We start from the raw sequence: 8686 nt of genomic DNA, 5'->3' as shown, positions 1-8686 counted from the left end.
CTGTGTATAGTCCTAACCCTATCAGTAGTCGTGTTGAAAACACAATTGAAAGTGTAGAATTAGAGGGTGGAAAAGGCAAAAATATTGATGCTTCATCAGTCGATGGAACTCCCTACCAGTCATTACCTGAAACAAATTCCGAACCAGTCATAGCAGGTACGGCGGTGAATGATAAGGGAAAAGCTAAAGTTGTTGAGGATTCTGAGCTAGGGGGAAGCCGACATGAATCTGTACTGACACAGAGACTCAACCAGTAGATGTTGATTGTAGCGATGGTTCTCAAGTAAAGAAGAAAAAAATTGGTGTGGCACCCAAGAAGGTAATATTTCTTAAAATTAGTATCTATGCTTGCGAATATAGTATATTATTATTTTTTGATTTCCTGGTATGCTTTTGTGTTATATTATAGTTATTGTCAGCTGTGTGAACTAGGAATAACCCCGTACAACTATATACCCTGTTGGTATAGCTATATAATATATTGGTATCATATGTTTGTTGGAATCTCAGTTGTGGGAACGACCCCATACAACTATATACCCTGTTGGTATAACTATATACTATATTAGTATCATACCTTTTTGGATGTATTAACTTCCTTTAATTGGTACGCTATCTACTCTTTATTTAATAATAGTAGTATAGTATAATATCTTAAAATACTTTATTATATTAATATGTGATACACTATTTTTTTTATTTTTCTCTTTATGCATGTGTGTTATGTAATAGTAGAATAGTCATATATAGTTTGCGGGAATTAACTAGTAGAACTGTATAACTTGTTGGTATAATTATTTGCCATATTGGTATCATATGGTAGTTGTAACTTTTTTTTATTATTTTAACTGTATTTTTAAGTGAATTCTATTTCTGAAATTATTTATATGATCATGTTTTGCATTGTTGAGATTCCATTGTGCCTATGGACATAGAGTATGTGTGTTATAGTTTTTATAGTTATAGGCCGTTGTTGGAATAACTCCGTACAACTATATACCCTGTTATTATAGCTATATACTATATTGGTATATTGGTGTCATATGCTTTTGGATCCTTTTTTGGCTGTATTGGATGCATTTAATTGGTACACTATATGATTTTCCTTTAATAATAGTAGTATCGTACAATATCTTGAAAATACTTTATAACTGCATACCTTTTTGATTTTTCTCTTTATGCATGTCTGTTATGTAATAGTAGTATAGTCATTTATAGTTGACGGAAATTAGCCAGTAGAATTGTATACCATGTTGGTATAGTTATATGTCATGTTGGTATCATATGGTAGTTGTAACATTTTTGGTTGTTTTAGTTACATTTTTAAGTGGATTCTATTTGTGAAATTATTTATATGAACATGTTTTGCAGTGTTGGGATTTCCTTGTGCCTATGGACATAGATTATAAACCAAAGGTAGATTGGGATACCAACTGCAATGTCATTCGTCTGTTAAAAGAGAATTTAATAAATAAGCAACTTTGGATGTTTAAGAAAACATGCTTTGGATATTTTTTGGATCTGCCACCAGTTATTGTGCAGATTCAGGTTATGTACCATTTACTTATTAGAGAAGTACATCATGAGGTGAAAAATGAGAGGCGGTTTGTAGTGATTGATTCTAGGTTGCGCTTTGGTTTGGGTGAATTTGCACTCGTTATTGGGCTGAAATATAAGGGTAACACAAGTATAGAGAGCGTACCAGAGAATAGGTTGATTTCAAAATATTTTGGGATTGCATCTGTGACATTGGCCCAACTAGTAAACTGTTTTATGAAGAAAAAATAGGAGACAGATGATGATGCGTTGAAGATAGCGATTCTTTATTTTGTGAACAACTTCTTACTTTCTCTGCTCAAACCAAAAGTTATTTCACGGTCTTACATTGACTTGGTTGAGTGCTATAATTTTAATAATTATCCCTGGTGTATCGATGTTTTTAACGCTACAATCGACTCGTGTTCCAACAAGTTTCAAGATAAGCCTTCTTTTTATAGACTCGGTGGCTTCCCGTTGGCTTTACAGATTTGGTTGTATGAATACTGCCCAAGTTTGGATGGTCACTTTGCTGATCATATTGGAAACAATCTTCCACGAATTCTGAATTGGGTAGTCAAAGGTCAAATACAGAATGAGTGAGATGCTTCGCGAATGTTTAGCTTGCAATGCGAGAAGGTAATTTTCTCATACTTTTATTGCATCTTTTAATGTTTAGTAGTTGTAGCAATATCCAGAGCAATGATATACTCTGTTGGTATACATGTATACCATGTTGGTATCATATGGTTATAGGGATATTTTCTGCTACTTATACTTAAATTTTTCTCATACTTTTATTGTATTTTTTAATGTTTTGGTACAATAGTTTAGTCATAGGTAGTTGTAGCAATATCCCAGAGCAATGATATACTTTGTTGGTATACATGTATACCATGTTAGTATCATATGGTAATAGGGATCTTTTCTGCTACTTATACTTTTATTGCTACTTATACTTTTAATTTTTTCATACTTTTATTGCATCTTTTAACATTTTGGTACAGTAGTTTAGTCACATGTAGTTGTAGAAATATCCCATAACAATGACATACTTTGTTGGTATACATGTATACCATGTTGGTATCATATGGTTATATGGATCTTTTATCTTTCCATGCTTTGTTATCATTTCTATTTCTATCTAGTGTCATTAATAATTGCAGCTAAAGAACATCACCCCAACTGATGCTAAGAAGTAACTATTTGATGTGTGTGGTCCAATTTACTGACAGTCAGTCTGATAGCTTTCAGGTTTTTGGCACTCAATTGCCAAAGACACAAAGTATGCATCAAAGTACCGGAGGTGATTCCGAACCTACCAATACTGAGGTAATGAAGGAGTTACAAGGTTTAAAGATTTTTGAAGAGACCTAGTTTGAGGAGGTGCTTGCAGCTATTGGTAGGCAATCAATGAAACCAGAGGGAAATTCAGCGGTATTATTCTTTTATATAATATAGTGCTATAGTATATTGTTCAAAGATGCAATATATGCTTATAGGATACAATTCCATTCTTTACTTTTAGTGCACATAGTATTCTTTTAATATACATAATAATAAAATTGTTATTTTCTCATTTTCAGCATAAGCAACATGATAATGTTCCTTACTTTGGTGATATGCACAATGATTATGACCAGTTTGAAAGGGGCGATAGTGGAAATGACCCTGTATTTATTGGAGATATCACATCCAAAGCACCTTCTAGTATGTAAATCACAGATTTTTTTTTTTGCTATTATTTTTTGAAAATAGTACTCTTGATTATGCTTTTATATGTTTAGTGTTTGGTTTTCGTGAGGTTGGTCGAGAGGGTGGTTCCAGTGGTGTTAATGTGAAGAATGTTACAGCAAGGCATGGCATAGTTACTGATGATTTGCGTTCTAGTAAAATGTTGTATATATAATTTTTTTATTCTATTTTTATTTGTTTAACTTTATGTATTTGTGCGTTCACTTACTTGTTTTAACGTTTTTCAGCCCCCTTTGTAAATAAGCATGATCTTGGCTTGGATTCTGACTTTTAATTGTCTGCATCTGTAATTGATCAAATCACCGCCATTACACAACATACAAAATATAAGCAGCCATCTCATGATGTTAAAAAGTCTGGACCTGCTCCGTTGCCATCAGGAATCGCTGCACATACATGACCAGATGCTGTTATTGAGTCTAAAGCTCCTCCTTTACTATAAAATACTGCTCCACATGGTACGATTGCTGATGTTACTAATTTTGAAGTTGGTATATAAATGAGAGATTTTTGATTTTTTTATTTAAATAATGATGTTGATAATGCTTTTATGTGTTCAGCATCTCGGGTTGATGGTGTTGGTCAAGCGGATGTAGGTGGCAGTAATGTGAATTTTTCTTCTGGTAACATCTTCTATATATAACTTTTCATTCTTTTTAAAAAAAATTCTTAACTTTGTATATTTGTTTATTCACTAGTATTTTGTCATTTAAGCTCCCTGTCAACACGAGGGTGATCTTGACTTGGATTCTGATTTTGAATATACTGATTCTCAACTTGAATTAATTGTTGCCATTACACAATGAGAGAGACGTAATGTAAATCAATATGGAAATGAACTGATAACTCGTGATATAAATAAGTCTAAACATGATCAGTCAGTATTAAAAACGGTTGTCCACACACAAGCAGATGTTGAAACATCTCCTGCAGTTTTCACACGGAAAAGGCGCCCAGCACCTATAAAACAGTCGTCGTATAGGAATGACTAGCAATCTGGTGTTAGTGTAGTTGGCGGATCCTCGAAGGTTATCAAAGGAAGATTTCTATTTGTAAATGACATTTCAGTGGCAATTATTTATAAGCTTACGACTGCATTCTCAAACTTTGTTGAAGCAGGTATGCAATTAGGAGACTACGTATTCGTTTCCATGTACTTTTGTTTTCATATTTGCTTAATTTTTTTGATGTATTTATTATCTATATCTTCTTTTATACGAAATAGGGAAGTGTATTTACTTTGTGATCGAATGTTGGACCCTTGTTTTGACTTTGAAGTTGAAAAGATTGATAATAAGACGTTTTTTCACACTTTAAACTATTCTGGCAGACCACTGTCTAGTTCGGTATGTGTACGACTTTTTATTTTTGTTTTTATATTAGTTCATGCATATTGTTAGTGTTAGTCATGTTTTCTTCCTCTCTTTTTTGCAGTACTTGAATATTATATTCTACTATCTTAGGAAGAAGGAGAACTATGGAATTAATATGCCAATCAAAGTCATAACTACATATACTCTTTTTAATAATATCATTCAAAGAGTTTACACAGAATTTGTAAAATATGGGAAACAAGATCATTTGATTGATAGATCATACGATATCATGGAGTACATGAAAGGATTTAGGATATATTGCAATACTCTATGGCACCAGATTGATCATGTCCTCTTTCCAATTAATTTGGCAGAAAAGTGGCATTGGATATTGGGGTGTGTATCATTCCATAAGAGATGTTTTTATGTATATGACTCTCTATGTAGTCGAAAGCACAAAATAATTATTCAAAAGGTGGCAGAGGCATATGCTGTGTTGATACCCCTATTTCTAGTTGGCATTAAATTTTATAACCAAATAACTGACATTGTAGTAGAAAATTGTCTGCACATGGGAAAGGATTTGACTGATCCATTTGAGATTGAACTGATTACAAATCTGCCAACACATCAAAATTCGTAAGAATAGTTACCTTTTTTACTTTGTTTTCCTCATTCATATTAATATTTTTCACTACTAATCGATTTTTATATTCTATTTATTTATTTTATTTTAGAGATTATGGAGTATATGTTGCATGCTTTGCTGAGTACATTATTGAAGGTCTTCTAATCCCTGTTGCCAATTTTGATGTGGATGGTCTTCGAGCTAGGTTTGGTATACTGTTGTGGCACTATGGGAGGAACAAGTAGTTGCATGGTGAATCAAGTGAATCTGAGACTCCAGTAGTAACAAAAACGACTCGTGGAAAGAAATGCAAGAAGTAGTATAGGTCTCTTTTTACTTTTAGTTAATCATAGCATGAAAACTTTGCAAGATTTTAATAGTTTTTAGTGAAGTATGGTATTTTGCATTATTAGATTGTAAAAACGCTAGCTTTTAAAAGTGTGTTCTAGGAATACAATTGTAATAGTACAATATGTTGCTATAACTATTTTAATGTTGGAATCTATCTTCAGTTTGTTTTATTAGGCTTTTCTTAGGCTTCTTCAATAAAGTTCTTGGTTTATTAGCAGTGCCTTTCAGAGATAAAATTTTCTCAGCACTTGAAGTCAAGTCATTAGTGCAGAACAGGGTTGTTACAACAACACTGTTAGTTCCTACTTCTACTGTCATTTATAGTAGGAGGAGCATTGTTAGTTTGCTGTAATACAATAACAAAAGTTATTTTTGGATGTGTATTTTTAAGGGAGTTACGACATTCAAAAAGAGGAACTATGTTGATATTTGGTTGAAGAACAAGGCGACTATTGATTTGAATGAGAAGAAATATTTTTAGAAAGAGAATTAGTTTTGAATTTATATTGAGAGTAGTTTTTAGTTGTAGTTGAATCTAAGAAATTTTGTGCAGATTTTGCATTGCTGCACCCGTTGTATTCTGCAAAGATTTTGATTCAGGTATATTAGTGCAGTAGAACTATATACCAATCAGGTATATAGATATACCATTTGGGTATCACGTTGTATTTGAGTACCTTTTTTTCTGCAACAACTAGATATAAATACTGACATGAGTTGCAAAGTGTGCCAATTTTGTTGAGGAAGTCTGTACAAATATTGTATTTTTTTGGTGCACCACTTTATAATGACCCGGCAGGTCGTTTTGAGAGTTATAGCCCCGATCCCCTGTTTACTTCTTTCCCCGTATCTTTTTCTGCTTATGTGACTTGCCGGGAGGTTGTTATTGTGGTTTCGGAGTGAATTGAGACGCTTAGTCCCTAAACGAAAGCTTAAGTCTTAGGATTTTGACCGTAGTTAGAACTGTGTGAAGACGACTCCGGAATGGAGTTTCATTGATTCCGTTAGCTCCGTTGGCTGAATTTGGACTTAGGATCGTGTTTGGATTGTGTTTTGGAGGTCTGTAGCTAAAATAGGCTTGAAATGGCGAAGGTTGAATTTTTGGGAAGTTTGACCGAAAGTGAACTTTTTGATATCGTGGTCGGATTCCGATTCCGAAAGTTGGAGTAGGTCCGTAATGCCGATTATGACTTGTGTGCAAAATTTGAAGTCAATCGGACGTGGTTTGATAGATTTCGGCATTATTTGTAGAAGTTTGAAGTTTCAAAGTTCATTAAGTTTGAATCGGAGGGTGATTCATGTTTGTAGAGTTATTTGATGTGATTTGAGGGCTCGACTAAGTTCGTATGGTATTTTAGGACTTGTTGGTATATTTGGTGGAGGTTCCGGGGGCCTCGGGTGTATTTCGGATGCTTAACTTATCGAAAAGTGGACTTGTGTATTTGCTAAAGTTTCTGGTTTCTGTTGTTTTTGCACCTGCGGTGGGGAGACCGCAGGTGCGGACTCGCACGTGCGGAAGATGGAGCGCAGAAGCGAACGGGGCCTGGAGCGTGAGGTTTCGCAGAAGCGGAAGATATCTGCAGGAGCGGGCGCGCAGGTGCGGCCCCTTACTCGCAGATGCAGACACAACCCCTTAAGTCATTTCCTCACCTACGAGGGAATTTCCGTAGGTGCGGCATCGCAGGTGCGACTGGTAGTCCGCAGATGCAGAATCGCTGGGCAGAAAAGATCAATTTCGAGGGTTTGATCTCATTTTCATTTTGGGTCTTTGAGAGCTCGGATTGAGGCGATAATTTGGGAGATTTTCAGAGGAAGCTTTTGGTTAACGATTCTTAACCCATTTATGGTTATATTCCACTAATCTATCACTAATTTCATCTTTTAATTTCGGATTTGGGTAAAACATTTGGAAAAAATGGGAAGAAGTTCTTCAACTAAGGTTTTGGGTTTTGATTGAGATTTTGAAATCGGATTTGGATAATTTTGGTATGAGTGAACTCGTGAGTGAATGTGTGTTCATATTTTATGACTTTTACCTGATTCCGAGACGTAGGCCCGGGGAGACTTTTAGGGCAATTTTCGAAATTCTTGTTAAAGTCTTGATTTCATTAATTAATTAGTCTAATATAGTTGTATTTATGGTATGAAAGTGTTTTTGGCTAGATTTAGGCCATTCGAAGTCGGATAATCAAGGAAAGGGCATTCTTACTGATTGATTGAGCTTGGTTCGAGGTAAGTGACTTGCCTAACCTTGTGTGGGGAAAATCCCCTTAGGATTTTGTACTGTTGTGATATGTGAGCGTCGTGTACGTGAGGTGACGAGTACGTACACGGGATATTTGTTATAAAACCCGATTTATTTTACTGAGTAGCAACTTGTTTTCCTTTTTATTTGAGTTATACCGTTTAAATGAGTATTAGTCTGTTTTCATTCTTAATTGAGCTATTCCAGTATGTGTAGTTATCGTGCTTAGTCTAATATCGCATGTCTACGTGCTTTAACTGCTTATTTAAACTCTGTGAAGCATGCCTAGTTGATTTCCTGTTTTTCCTTGTTCCTTATTAGTATAACTGTAGAAATCTTGCTGTTAACTGTTGTATTTATCGGTTTGAGCTGTGTGTTTACTTTGAGACTACGAGGCGGTTCCTCGGGAGTTCTCCCTGCACATTTACTTTTGAGACTACGAGGCGGTTCCTCGGGAGTTCTCCCTGTACATTTACTTTTGAAACTACGAGGCGGTACCTCGGGAGTCCTCCCTGTATATTTACTTTTGAGACTACGAGGCGGTACCTCGGGAGTTCTCCCTGCATATTTATTTTGAGACTACGAGGCAGTACCTCGGGAGTTCTCCCTGCATATTTATTTTGGGACTACGAGATGGTATCTCGGGAGATCCCCTACTGTTTACCCCTGTGTGTTGTACTGTTGCCTTGCTGTGTTTCCTTTTGTTAAATTCTATTCTCTCATTATACTGTACATTTTCCTGCCTTATTTATTATTTACCAGTGGCCTGACCTGATGTCACGACCCAAATTGATGGGCCGCGATGGGTACCCCGTGCCTTACTCAACTGAGTACCAACATTACATATCATTCTTA

This window comes from Nicotiana tomentosiformis, chromosome 7, assembly GCF_000390325.3.
Source record: "Nicotiana tomentosiformis chromosome 7, ASM39032v3, whole genome shotgun sequence".
Lineage (NCBI taxonomy): Eukaryota > Viridiplantae > Streptophyta > Magnoliopsida > Solanales > Solanaceae > Nicotiana > Nicotiana tomentosiformis.
This window is presented reverse-complemented; position numbering follows the sequence as displayed.